At 40.8% G+C, this 15,556-nt stretch overlaps 1 long non-coding RNA gene across 7 annotated transcripts in view; it reads left to right on the top strand.

Annotated features, from left to right (window-relative positions):
• The window catches only part of LOC125643014 (uncharacterized), a 678,305-nt gene that overhangs the window by 658,061 nt on the left and 4,688 nt on the right, over positions 1-15,556 (top strand). The gene's annotated exons all lie outside the window — the stretch shown is intronic.

The raw sequence follows: 15,556 nt of genomic DNA, 5'->3' as shown, positions 1-15,556 counted from the left end.
TGTGTTTTCTGAAAATCTATTTTGACCTGAGCAGGGGCCTGAGTCTGCAGCTACTGAAGTTAATGGCTTCCAGCCGTTCCAATAGGAGGCCAACCAGGCCCAGATATTTGGCTTCCTACCATTTGAGCGGAAGCAGAAACAGGCTCATTTCTGCTCCTCCTGAGATCAATGGAAGCCAGTGGCTTCAGTTTCTGTAGGTTCAGCTTTTCCTCTCCTCCCATTCTCTGGTTTTTACATTTTACATTCTGTTTAATCAGGCACACAGTATTTTACACTGTGATTGGGAGGAGGGGAGGAGTATTGCTCTTTAATGAAAACATGGTTCTGCTAAGCAAATCTTTAAGCAGAACCACATTGAGACAAAAATTTCCCATTAATATCAGGACCAGGCTTGTATTATGGGCCTGCCACAAACTTCACAGATGTCAGTGGGAAATCTCCCATTGACTCAGTGGACTTTCCATTAGGTCCACTGCAGGGCACTTTTAGGTCCACTGCAGGGCATTTTTAGTCATCCTATCTGAGGGCTGAAGCTGCTTTGGTGGGGCTCTGCCAAATGAATGTGTGTGTGTGGTTTTAATTTTTCTCAAGGATGCCTTGAGCCCTGGCTGCCCATTCTTTGCTAAATCTAGTTTTAAATGGAATAATTAAGACTTCAACATGGTGAGTAGAAATTGTGACACCATCAGCTTGAATTTGAAAAGAAACAAGGACAAGGTTATTATTGTGTTGAGCCCCGTATTAGTAGTTCTGTTTGACAGTGCTGGAGGGGAAAAGTCTAGAAAAGCTAGTGCTAAATATGAAGGACTCTTAGAAAAGCTTATCTTGTATTCTAAGACTTTTGTTCAAATAGGAGGTTGCGGGAATGATATGTGCTTATTTTGCTTTACAGTAGTGTTTTGGGGGTAAGAGTCTATAATAAAGAAACCTCTAGCAGTTATTGCCTGCGTTTCCGAGACTACTCTTTTAACAAAGATTTTGACCTATTTCCAGCAATGACTAAAAAAAAAACAAGTACTGAATAATGACATGATTGTACGCCAGGGTTGTTTTCGCTTTGTTGCCCCCATATTGACATTAAACATGAATTTCAACCACACAAGCCCAAGCCATCAAAGAATATCATGGCCCTGACAGTGAGTGTAAAATTTCATAAATGAGGAATGAAAGCTGCCGTTTTATTTTCATGTCCTGCAGATATAGTACTCCCAATACTGTGATTTCTATTTCACAAAACACTGGAGTAGACAGTGTAAACACTGGGTCTTACTCACACTTATGAGCCTTGGTTACACAGTTATAAAATGATTTTGAGTTTTGTATCCTGCTTCTTCAGAGATAGTTTATATAGCAGCAGCAGTAAACACCAAAGGCCTGACCTATAGCCTACCAATGGCAAAAGTGAAACTCCAGTTGACTTCAGTGGCCTGTGGATAAGGCCCCAAGAGGGGTTAGTGACTGTGTAAAAGATTATGTGGCTGGTACAAACCCTTTTGGTCCAGTATGTATGTGCAGGTCTAAAACAGAGAGCAGGACAGATAAGTAGCTCCCCATCTAAGTCCATCAACGTCCCACCACTATGATATCTGTTACCTCCTTGAGATCCAAGTACAATTTATTTTGGTAGACACATTAGATTGAGGCTAAAGCCCATTAAATTTACAAGGCCTCCAATTACACAATGGGGTCCAGATCCTCATCTTGTGGAAATCATCCAGTGATGTCAACTGAGCTCCACCGATTTATACCAGCTGAGGATCTGGCTATAATATTATGGAAGTGTTAACTGCAGTTCCATCGTTAAGGTTGAGTTGATTTTTTCCACTTAAAGCAGGGAATCCTGCTAAATCCATTACTTATGTTATCTGTATTGACTTATGTTTATGATAATTTCTACAGCCCTGTAGTGGTTTAGTTTTACCCATAAGTAATGGAGCTGTAGTTAGCCTTAACAACATTTTTGCGTAGTTTTTATCTGGCAGTATAAGCTAGTTCATATCTACACTTGATAAGAAATGCACCCTCCAAACTTTCTACAGCCTGCACAGTGGAAATGCTTTGATTTTACTACCACAGAGGTTTAGGAGAATGCAAAGGACACTCAAAGTTAGTGCTAATATTAGCACTAGCCTATCCAAAGAGGACAGAGAGGAAAGGGGAGGCATGTCCCATTCCCATCTGGCAGCAAAGGGAAGCAGATACTGCATCATCTTCAAAGATAACAGCATGGCTGCTTTCCTCTCATTCTCTCTAAATAGATGCATAAATTTAATAGAAAGAGCTAACTTTTCTATCGGGTTTTTTTTAACCATCCTATATCAGTGTTGGCAAACTAATCTACCTCTGAAGCCAACTGGAAGTTTGGAAGCAAATAGTTTTGTTTTCCTGGAATTTTGAAAAATTTCCTCCAGCTTTCCCCATAATCGGAAAAAAAAAGAGAGAGAGATGTGGTTCCTTATACATTGTTCATTACAGCTAAATAATAAGGATGGGTAGTTCTATTGCTTACAAAGTTATATTAGTCTGCTATCCGATGAAGTGAGCTGTAGCTCATGAAAGCTTATGCTCAAATAAATTGGTTAGTCTCTAAAGTGCCACTAGTACTCCTTTTCTTTTTGCGAATACAGACTAACATGGCTGCTACTCTGAAACCTATACAGAACATGCTACTGTGTGTTAGAGTCAATTTCACCCCCATGCAGAGGGCCAGCATAACCCCACGCATCACGTAAGTCCACTTACGCCCACAAAATGCACTTCATGTTAGCCCTTAGCGTAGACATGAATTTTCCCCTGGTACCCCTATTTTGCAAATTGCAATGTTTTCTCTTGGATCAGAGATGATCTGTACAGCAGCTTTGCTGCAAAAGACAATGATGGATTTGGGACTGTACTGTTACACACCACATTGCATTGATATGCCTTAGGAAAACTTTCTATTTGAGGCATGATATTTTTTTCTCTGCAGTGGAGATGTTGCTCATACTCAAACTCTGAAATCTCTCTCCCTGTCATATTACTTTTAAGACAGCATTTGATTTTGCAGCCCGGAATTTGGCCCTAAACCTACACATAACAACATAGAAAATGTTGATATATAATCTAGGCTTACCTTGGATAATGTGAACATCAAAATGAAGGGTAAATAAAATACTCATTCAACCCTAATTCAGCCTTCTTTCTTTACCTTTATGGTTACATACTATTTTCCCACAGGACCCCCCACCTCATTCACTGATCTAGCTCTATTTCAAGGTTCTTAGACTAAACTCGTCACTAGGGTACCTGGATGTAGATAACAGAATTGGTACCATTCAAATATTTTCACAAACATTCTTTTAAGTATTCATACAGTTGTGAATCTACTAATTATTTCCCTTAAAAATGCATGGTAGGAGCTGTGCTTCTAGGATAATAATTAAAAGTTTCATTTGGTTACATAAGCCATTGCAATTTTTTTTTGTAAGTATATAACATTTTGCAAAGATCTAAACTCAGCACCTAAATACTTTGGAGGCTCTGGCCCTAGGTGCCTAACTCCCATGAAAATAAATGGCAGTTAGATGCCTAAATATCTTTGAAGATCACTTAAAGTCATCATGGAGAAACTAAATGAATTATTTGTTTCAGTCTTCGCAGCTGAGGATGTTAGGGAGGTTCCCAAACCTGAGCCATCTTTTGTAAGTGACAAATCTGAGGAATTGTCACAGATTGAAGTGTCATAAGAGGAGGTTTTGGAATTAATTGAGAAACTGAACAGTAACAAGTCACCGGGCCCAGCTGGCATTCACCCAAGAGTTCTGAAAGAACTCAAATGTGAAATTGCGGAACAATTAACTATGGTTTGTAACCACCTGTCCTTTAAATCAACTTCTGTACCCAGTGACTGGAAGATAGCTAATGTAACGCCAATATTTAAAAAGGGCTCTAGAGGTGATCCTGGCAATTACAGACTGGTAAGTCTAACATCAGTATCGGGCAAATTAGTTGAAACAATAGTAAAGAATAAAATTGTCAGACACATAGAAGAACATAAATTGTTGAGCACAAGTCAACAGGGTTTCTGTAAAGGGAAATCATGTATTACTAATCTATTAGAGTTCTTTGAAAGGGTCAACAAACATGTGGACAAGGGGATCCAGTGGACACAATGTACTTAGATTTCCGGAAAGTCTTTGACAAGGTCCCTCACCAAAGGCTTTTACATACATTAAGTTGTCATGAGATAAGAGGGAAGATCCTTTCATGGACTGAGAACTGGTTAAAGACAGGGAACAAAGAGTAGGAATAAATGGTAAATTTTCAGAATGGAGAGGGGTAACTAGTGGGTCAGTCCTAGGACCAATCCTATTCAACTTATTCATATATGATCTGGAGATAGGGGTAAACAGTGAGGTGGCAAAGTTTGCAGATGATACTAAACTGCTCAAGATAGTTAAGACCAAAGCAGGCTGTGAAGAACTTCAAAAAGATCTCACAAATCTAAGTGATTGGGCAACACAATGGGAAATGAAATTTAATGTGGATAAATGTAAAGTAATGTACATTGGAAAAAATAACCCCAATTATACATACAATATGATGGGGGCTAATTTACCTACAACTAATCAGGAGAAAGATCTTGGAGTCATCGTGGATAGTTCTCTGAAGACGTCCACGCAGTGTGCAGTGGCAGTCAAAAAAGCAAACGGGATGTCAGGAATCATTAAAAAAGGGATAGAGAATAAGAGGGAGAATATCTTATTGCCCTTATATCAATCCATGGTATGCCCACATCTTGAATACTGCATACAGCTGTGGTCCCCTCATCCCCAATAAGATATACTGGCATTAGAAAAGGTTCAGAGAAGGGAAACTAAAATGATTAGGGGTTTGAAACGGGTCCCATATGAGGAGAGATTAAAGAGGCTAGGACTTTTCAGCTTGGAAAAGAGAAGACTAAGGTGGGGATATGATAGAGTCTATAAAATCATGAGTGGTATGAAGAAAGTGAATAAGGAAGTTATTTACTTGTTCCCATAATATAAGAACTAGGGGCCACCAAATGAAATTAATGGGTAGCAGATTTAAAACAAATAAAAGGAAGTTCTTCACTCAGCACACAGTCAACCTGTGGAACTCCTTGTCCGAGGAGGTTGTGAAGGCTAGAACTATAACAGGTTTTAAAAGTGAACTGGATAAATTCATGGAGGTGAAGTCCATTAATGGCTATTAACCAGGATGGGTAAGGAATGGTGTCCCTAGCCTCTATCAGAGGGTGGAGATGGATGGCAGGAGACAGATCACTTGATCATTACCTGTTAGGTTCACTCCCTCTGGGGCATCTGGCATTGGCCACTGGTGGAAGACAGGATCCTGGGCTGGATGGACTTTTGGCCTGATCCAGTATGGCCATTCTTATGTTCTTATCTGGGCCTTAGGTACCACAGTGATGGGGGCTAGTGAATAGTCTAGTAGATAATCTACTCTGCAGAGTACGTGTATCCATATTCTAATGTATTAATGATAATATTCTATAACTCTTGCAACTACCGACCTGGAAAGTGATCTTAAATGGTCATAACTACTAAAAACAGCTTTAAAAACTTAGTAGTAGTGTGTATGAGCCGGCATTCCCTCTGGAGTTTATCAGAGACAGCTGGCAAAAGAGGAGGATAGTTTTTTTTTCAGATATACTCCAGCAGAGGCAGTCTCGTTTGCCTGTATGAGAACACAGCTCCCCTGCAGGCTGCTGCCCCCCCAGAGCTTCCATCAGTGGTGTCCCCCATCTCAGATAGGAAAAGCACCAAGGTTAACACTGACACTATCCATTTTGATTTTGGCAGGGATTCCCTGCAGGGTTAGGGCCCAGTTCAGCAAAGCACTTAAACGCGTGCTTAACTTTAAGCATGTTCTTAAGAACCTAAGCACATGCTTAAAGTAAAGCATGTGTGTGACACATGGCTAGAAAAGGTTAAACAGCCTGCAAAATAAACAACCCGCAAAAGACATGTGGGGAGATAATGTTTGTGTTTTTGTGTATTTACGTATGTATGAGTAGGGTCCACAATGCAACAGTCCTTGTTTATGTCATGTCTATGTATTCAGATAATTCAGAGATCAAAAGAACATCCTAGCATTTAAATGAATTGTAAACCCTGGATATCTTGGTATTCATCTCTCTTTGAAAAGTATAGCAAATAATCAGTGAATGGTGGCGGAACAAGCAAATTGCCTTATGTTAATTCTATAGCTAAGTACCGGTGATGGACCTTCTTCAAAGTCATACTAATTAACTTTTGAACTCCCAACTTGTCAAAAGACATGAAATTGTATAAAAGATCCTTGGGTCCTGATTCTGTCATCTCAGATCTGCTTAGGCTTCATCAGGGGAAGTTTGAGTCGCAAGACTGAGGTCCCAGTTATGCTGGTATGCCCTGCATATGCTATTTGGACATTGGACTATAACCTATGAACTATTTCTAAAAGAACTCTTTGCAACTACAAAGCTCACCCATCTCTGCTATGAATCTGCACCTAAATGAATTGAACTCATGTCTGTATGTATATTGATCTTTTACGCAGACTCTCTGTTTTGTTTTTTAATAAAGTTTAGTTTAGTTAATAGGAATTGGCTGTATTTGGATAAGATCTGAAACATCCATTAACCTGTGGGGTAATAAATGTCCAATCCTCTGGGATTGGTAGAATCTTTTCTATTATATGATGAAATAAGATTTACAAAAATGTTCATCATATTTGACGTGGGCACCTGGATGGAGGCCTGAGGCTGGATCACATTAAGGGAACTGTGTTGTTTGGACTTCTGAGTAACCAGTAAGGTAATAAAGAAGCTGTTTTTATGCTGGTTTTGTAAATCTAAGTAGTGGAATATCCACTAGCTTTATGGGGATTGTCTGCCCCATTCTTTGCAGTTCACCCTAATTGAGTGACCATAGCTGGCCTCCACTGGGACCCCGGATGCAATGTGCTTAAGTGCTTTGCTGAATAAGGGCCTGAAGGGGATGATGCTTGAAAGTGTTTGTTCTGCTATCCTCACCTTCTCTCGCCCCAGCCTGTCCACCCCTCTCCATTAGAAAATCCCCAGCTCTGTCCAGGGAATCCTGCAGGTTCCAGTGGAGACGTTAATAATGCTGTGGGGGGGTGTCACCTCCCCTTTCTGCACCCGCTAATTAGGATCCCCTGTCTCTTTGTCCCATCCCCCATCAGAGATAGTGTTGGTGCGTTTGAGGGGTGGAGGGGTTGGTCTGTGAGTTGATGGGGTTTTCGGCAGTTTAAATATAATCATAACGATTGTTCGGTATGACACACATTCTGACAGTTTGATATCTATCTTTCACTCAGATGAGACAATACATTTACACGTGACTTCTTTTTTTTTCACAAGAAGCTTTACCATCAGATAGCTGGTTACAAATACCTTTCAGAGAGAGAGAGGAAGAGGGAGAAATATGCCTGTTCTTTCAAACACATCCCTCAACCAGCAGCATTTTCATTAGTTAATTAGTACAGAATTAAATATTAAAGGTGTCAAGTAGGGCCTCACAGAGGGCTTGGAAAGCTTACATCAGTGCATACCCTGTAACAAGGGCCTTTGTTAATGGATTTTACTGTTTTTCACCAAAAACGTCCTTTGTTTCTCAAACAATATTCAGTTTTTACCATTTTTCTTCTGAATTTTGGCCCACTCAAGTACATGAACATGCTGATTATGTTAAGAAAACCCGATAGATTACATTCAGTAGATGTGGTCGTATTAATAAGCTGGTCTAAGTGAAAATGTGAAGCTGTCTGTTAAAGTAAGACAGTGCAGTGGAAAAGACACACAGAGCTACGCACACATGCAGCATATGTGTACAACAGTACCTGACCCGGCTCCCCACTCTAGAGGAGTGGCTCAGTAATCTGGGCAGCCTAGGTAATGGAGCCACCATTTCTCCTTCTGGAGTGGGTAGAGAAGAGGTGGAGAAGGCAGCTTGACAAGATGGCATTGTCGCCTTATACAGTATAAATTAGGGTGGCCATTTTTGTCAAAGTTCCATCGACCCTGTTTCCCTGACCCACTGACTCTCCATTCCACCCCAATCTCAGTTCCCCAGATCCCGAAGCCTCCCTTCGAAAGGCTTATTCCCGTGTTGCGGAACAGCCTTTCCTACATGCAAGCAAGCGTCACAAAGGGTTCCAATTCTGCCTCAAACCACTCCTCTTATACCCCAGCGCATGCTTAGCCAGTTTGCTGTCTTCATTGTGCCATATTATCTCGTTCATTTTGTAAACATATTTTGTGTCCATGACACATGTTGTATGTAAGATGCATTAAGAAAAGCTGACTGGAATAAATGAAAATGTTGCCAGAGTTAAGAAGGGGTTAAAGGTCGTGCAGCCTGATTATGATCTCACGTAGTTTTTTCCTTCAGGACAGTGCTGTTAACTCCTGATTTACCTGGTGTAAGGTCAAAATCAGGCCCCATTTTGGAGGAAAATTTAAGTAGACTTTAATTTTGTTTTTGTTCGGTAAGAGTATGGAGGTTAGATGCTAGTGTGATGGGTCCTGTTCCAGCAGGCCCAGAGAAGAATGAGCCCATATTTTTGGCAAAGGTGTTTGTTTATGTAGCATGCCATACTAGTTGTATCCTGGAACATTGTTTAAAACACGGCAACATGGATACTTTTGTTCAATGGAAAAGACAAAATTGGAGGTCTAGTTCCAGACGACACCACTGGGTGAGCTGTTCTTTAGGCACACCAGCAAAGGGACTCTGGGAAGCATGAGAATGCATGGGCCAGAAAAAGCTGAGCTGGGAAGGCGGGATACATTGAAGGATAGCGAGGGGGTAGAGAAGACAGGCCCTTCGACAAGACTCGGGGCCTTTCCATCTTCATCGGTTGAACTATTGAAGAAAAGTCCAATCCAAAGCGGGATCAAAGCCAATCCAGGTTGGGAAGAGCTCTGTGCAGGGAGGGAGAGCCCTGCCTAGGGGAGTTAAGGAGACACCAGTGACACCAGGGGACTGTCTTACTGCAGTAAAGCTCTGTTCAGCTTCCCAACGGAGTGCTTCTGTGCTTGTATCTCCTCTGCAAATCTCTCCTGTAACATCTCTCCCCGCACCCTGCCTATCATTCTTCCCACTAAGGAACACTCGCTATGACTATCCTGGGAGGCTCACAGTGCTCATTAATTGATCAGAGGAGTCATGCCAAGTGATGCAAAATACTGTTTTCATTCCCTCCCACCACTCCGGGGGCTGCTTCTGCAACAGGCCTTGTCAGCACAAGGAACAACCATCAAGGCCTGATGGAAAAACACAAGGCAATGAATGGAAGGACGCCTACTGACTTCAGTGGCTGGTGGGTCAGGCCCCATAACTGGTAATCAGATCTGGGCCTCCTGCATAGCGCATTAAAGCGATGTGCCAGCTGGCCGGTCCTATGATAGCCTTTAGAAAAAGAAAAGAACAATCCATCACAGAAGTGCACGAGCACTGACTGACAGGAGAGACTTCCTTTTTGCAGTCTAGCATGTAAGCAGGATGTTTTGAAACAGGCATAGAGTTGGCTTCCTGACAGACCATATTAGATCCTTCGGGACAGTTACTGTCTGTTGTGGAAATGAGGTTTTTAATCTTGGATTATCTTTCCAAAGAATAAAAAGTTAAACCCTGCTTGCCTTGCACACACAAGCAGCCCTAATGAGTTCACATGACTAAGGCGAGGGTGATTGGGCTCCAAAGAAAATAGTTCCCCATTAAATAGTTAGCTATGCTTGGAGATGTGCAGGGAAAGGAGCTCTGAAAAATAATTACTGCACATGGGTCCAATTACTCAGTGTTCACACAGTCCTAACCCAGGCAAAGCTCCCACCTGACCTGAGCAAGAATGTTGACTAAGGGATGGTACAGAAATTACTAAAGACTGCAGGATTTGGCCTGTCGCCCTACCCAGTTCTCATTAGTTTAGTATTGACTTATATTTCCCCCGTCAAATCCCAAATGCCATTTCACCAAATTATGGATTCTAACATCTTCTCCCATTCATTTTTTTTAAATTAAAGCTTTTTAATATATACCTAGCTAAATTCTAGGTATTTTGTATAATTGACACAAATACGGCAATTTTTTAGGTCCTGATGCTGTAATCAGATGTGAATGTGTCAATAGAGCTTCATGGGGATAGGCTCCTGCACCGGTAGATCTCAATGCAGGATAAGAGGGTGGGGGGAAAAAACAGATTAAAAAACCCCACCTTCCTAGTAAGGTATTGTATGATCAGCTATGAGTCAAGCCACATATTTATAGCTGAGTTGTAGTCCCCTTGCAAATAGATATAAATAATGGAAACACGGCTACTATAATTAAAACTGTATCAGTGTCAGGTGCTACTACATTAAGCTGACCTTTGGCATTATTATATTTGCTGAGCTAAATAAATAAATTACAAGCCACAAATCCCAGCAACAAACATGGGCGTATTTGATCATTTACTGTGTGAACTTGTTACTACAGTGCCATCTTCAGTGCATTACACAAAGTGGATTTTTCCTGCACAGAATTGTTCATTGCTCTTTATGAGCTGGAAATGTAAAACGAAATCACTGCTACATTAAAGAAAAAAAAGCCAAAGCCCTCTCCCTAAATGTATTATTGAGAATCACAGCATTATACCTCAGAAAAAAATGTAACAGCCAGATAAACACATGTAATGCCTTGTGTTATGGAGAATAGGAAACACTGCACTTGCATATTATCCAGGAATCTGTTGATCAAGGTTTGCAATCAAAACATGTCTCCGTATACATGCAAATGACCCTTACCAAAGATGGACAGGTATTACCCTTTCACTTGGTTTACGATATTGCAGAATGGACAATAAATAGCTCACAGAATCATTAACATTTTTTCATACAATTCAAACTGCACATTGCATAAAGCTTTGCAAACAGAAAAAAAACAAATCATCTCTCCTGCAAACAGACACAAGCACCAGGATTTGATAGCAGCTGCACCGCAAAAAACAGTTACAACAGGAAACCCTTTCCCCCCAACTTTTTGTATAGTTGGATTGAACCTAGGGGGGCAGGTTGTTCCCCTTAATGTACAACACAGGTAGATGGACTGTGTGTTGAGATATTATACAGGGTTAAAAGGTGCCAGTCCTGAAGACCTGCGGAATGGTTTCTGCTGCAGTCCTGTTCCCAAAACTCCTGTGCCCCAGTTATTCCTCCTATGAAATAGTTTGTGTGCAGATAATGCTCATCATTTACACACTGCTTTCATCTTGCATTACAAACCCAAATGAATCCTCCGAAGCGCAGCTTTTAAATGTGTAAGCCTCACTAGCCTTGTTTTCAGATGGGGACACTGAGGAAGAGCGTTTAAATGTCTTTCCCTAATAACAGGGAGTGCATGTGTGAGAACTCAGGCTTAGAACCGTTGAGTTCCTGGTGTCAATTTCTCTAGCCACTGGACCTGGCGATTCTCATGAGGACATCACAAAAGCCTACTTATGACACTATATAACACCATCGTAACCCCAGTCACTACAAACTCCTCTGACCTTGGGGAGCCTACCCAGAAGGCAAACCTTCCCTTGCTTAAATGGAAGGTTTGCCTGCAGAAAGATTGCAGGATAAGTACATTACTCAGCTCTTAAATATGAGCTTATTCAAACTATTCGCTGTGCAGTATTTCCTTTTGATTTAAAGGACACTTTCATCAAATCAAAACAGGTCTTGAAATGTAGATTACTCATGATGTTGTTGCTCTATATCTACTTTTTAAGGCATCGTGTACTTTGAGAGAATATCTATTGGCCACATACTGCTTACTCTTGGGCTCCGTACTGTAGCTCTTTCCCCAGCGTGTAGTCTGACAGCCTTCAGCAGGACTATTCCCAATGGTAAGGCCTGCCTACCTTAAAAACTTAGCTGGATAACCAGAACTACAAACAATGTGATAATAAGAAGGATTACTGTAAAAAAGATCACAGTTACTTGGGAACCTGTATAAGAAAATAACATCTTTTGCTGCATACACTGCTCGCCGACTGCAGAACAACCCAATTCCAGCACTCATGCGCTCAGACGAGATCTCAGGCAAATCAGGAAGAGGAAGAAAAAGAGAAACATCGCAAACCATCACCAGATGGACTGGTTTCCAAAGGAGAGTGGAAGTTTTCCAACTTTGCTGTGACTGTGTCGACAACCTCCACATCAGAAATGTCATTTGAAGAAGGAGGTTTGCAAAACTGGGCCCTTACGATGCTAATCTTTCACAATCCGAGGCAACATACTGTTGAGTAAGCCAAAAATTATGAAGGAATCCATGCCCCAGCGAGTATTAAAAATGAATATTTCCATTCATTGTGGGTGTAAAAGGCACATTCCCTCTGACCCCTTTGCAGCCCAGTGTGGGACTGCAAGTGTGCCCCACTTTAATTTCTTCCAACTAGGGCATCAATACATTCACTTTAAAAGGATCTGGGTGATGAGAAGACAAAACAAATGAGCAATAATTCTCAGGGAAGGAGCAATTGTAACAAAAATTTATATAATCCTCACTTTAGCACCCAGGTTCAGAGCTCCTCAACTTAAAGTTTACAAAACAAAGTCTCTGACTCCAGTAAGTCTAATCTCCTGGCCCCTGAGAGAACTCACTACAACTGAATATAGTTTAATTGTTTAAGTGGCCTGGCCCCTCCTTCATTACCTCAGGCTGTCTTGGTTCCTGACTCTAGCCTGGCCATTAAAGGGGCAGAACACATCTTTACAATGGGCCTAATCCTGAAAAAAATCTCTACTCAGGTTACTGAGGTCTACTCTATTACTCACACAAGCAATCCCACAGATTTCACTGCTACCCCTCACCCCAGTTGCAGGATCAGGCCCTAGGGACCAATCCTGAGAGATGCTGAATGCTTTCAACTCCCACTGAAGTCAACAGAAGATGAGAATGTTCAGCACCTCACATTTCATTTCAAGGCAAAATGAAGAGAGATGATGAAGACCTACATATGCAGATAAATACCACCTTCAATGGCACCCATGCAATCCTACTGGTTTACGAGGGGGTGCATGATTGTAGCAAAGAGCAGAATTTAGCCCATGAAGTGAAAAAGCATGAAACCTATAAGCAATATCAACTACCTGTTTTTCTCTCTGTTAGCAAAATACTTTCTAAATATAGGTAATTACCCACCAGTGTAGCCATTCTTCAAACCTGTGTATTTTTCTATTTCCTTATTGGAAAATGTAAATCTGATATGTTTTGTTTTTATTTAAAGAACATTATAGATGAGGGTTTGGGGGGGAGGAGGGGCCTGGAGTTGTTTTTCTCCAAAATTATTTTTGGGTACAAACCAACACACACTGCAAAATAACCACCAGCAACCTGGGATCTAGTGTCTGTGGTTTGTAGATGATAGACAAGAAAAATATCATGCCGATAGGGACTCTCAGTCTATGAAATCCTGCCAGGGAGCAAGGAAATCTGCTGTACAATACATTGTTTCCTGCAGTTTCTCGCATTGAGTGATCTGCAAAACCTGTCAGAAAGCTTTGCACTTTGTTACTCTCCCCATTGAGATATATTTATAGGGCTTTGGTTCACGTCCAGCTCTGAGTGCGAATACACCTGAAAAATACATTCGCTCCAAAATGTTGGCAAACAAAACCTGAATTCACCCTGGTACTCAAATACAAATAATATCCACATATGGAAATGAATATGATGCAGAAAGACAATATTAGGATAAACATTTGTCCAGTACTCCTGACCTACAAATGGCACCAAACCTAGGAGTAAATCCTATAAATAGATCCATATGGATGTGATTTAGCCTGTAGTTTGACTTGGCCGCCTCAAAGGGCTGGATCACTTCTTCTCCCTCCACAGTACAAATCCCCTTCCAAATAAAAGATCTGTGGAGGATCTTGAACTGCCACTCTGGCCCTGCCTAACATCCATAGTGCCCAAAAATCATGAATTTATGATGGTTTGGGCGTCACAGGCTCAAACTGAATCTTCCATAAGGGAAGCTAATACCATCTTCTTTTCATAACTTGGTTTTCACCATTTTTTGCACCATCCATCATCTGACAGGCCTCTGAAATTACCCAGAGGCAAGTCTACTACAACTTGCCTTATTTTTTCAAGCTGATGGTGGGTGAAACCTGTGGCTCTTTGGAAATTCTCTAGACAAACACGGAATGGTACAGAACTGGATAGAAACAAGATAAAAACTGAGAGGGTTTAGTGGAAGGGTACCCTGAGAGGTAGGAGGACACACATTTCTGGACAACACATAAGATTCAGTAATGAAGTGAAACTCTCTTGGACAGCCATTTAGAGATATTTGTTTGTTTTGGTGCAAGAGGCTGGCAAAGTTCTACTTAAGTCACTCATTGTTTTTGGATAAACAGGGACCATAGGACCAGCTGCTCAGAAAGTGTAAACTGTAGGGTCTCCATTGAAGCTGATTGGGATTTGCCTACTTATATTTGAACTATTCATATTCAATACAAATTGGGTCTCAGACAAAAAATGAGACCCAATATTGTCCTTGCCCTATATATGTTTGTGTCTTGGAGAAATTACTCAGTGTTAACTTACGACACACTTTATATAAAGTGATTGAAAAATCAATACAGTATAGCACTGGAGTCAGTGAATAAGGATTGATATTTTACACATAGTAAAGTACTCAAAATGCACTGCTCTCAGCCACTATCTGAAACAGAGTTAAATATTATTAATGACTATGAAAAAAAATCACAAAAAAAGGTAAAGATCTTTACATCAGGCCCGTATTTATCACGGAAGGAGGAGTGGGGTTAGGATGAAATGGTTACTGGTATCTACATCTAGATGTAGGGATTAAAAACAGCACTCTGACATGTTTGGTCATCCATATTATTATATAATGTCTCACAACATGTAAATCAATGCAAGTTTGTCATTGTCTTCAATAGGCATTGGCTCAAGCCCATACTAGATTCAATACAACTCTTAATTAAGTTAATCATAGCTTTGCGACTGAGTTAATGGCAGCAGAAGCAAGATCATGCTGTCTTTATTCTCGGGACCGATCACGTTCCGACTAAAAACAATGACCAAACTCCCTACTGACTTCATTGGGTGTTGGGTCCAGCCCTCACAATTACAGCACCAATTTTTGCTCTCATGCTCACCAAGGTAAATCTGGGGAAACTCCAGTAAAGTCAGTGGAGATACACTACATTTACACTAGTGTATCTGTGAGAAGATGTTAGCCCTGAAAGTTGCCTTTGTATTTTTATTTTTCAGCACAGTATCAGTCACTGCAAAATGTGTTTAGTAAATTTGCATTGCAGTTAAAAATACAGTACAGCCAATGCAAGACATACAAAGGATACACTGTCAAGTTAACAAGCCTCTATTTTTAGAAAACAAATGTATGTATCTATATTATTAATAACACTCTCGTAACTACAAATGAAATAATTTTCAAAAACTACTTTAGGGCTTAAGCTTCGAGTTATTGCTCAGAAGGAACTCCCATTGACTGCATGACTGGGCCTATA

Source organism: Caretta caretta, chromosome 9, assembly GCF_965140235.1.
Source record: "Caretta caretta isolate rCarCar2 chromosome 9, rCarCar1.hap1, whole genome shotgun sequence".
Taxonomy (NCBI): Eukaryota; Metazoa; Chordata; order Testudines; family Cheloniidae; genus Caretta; species Caretta caretta.
The sequence above is the reverse complement of the archived record's forward strand: the minus strand, read 5'-3'. Positions and strand labels throughout refer to the sequence as shown.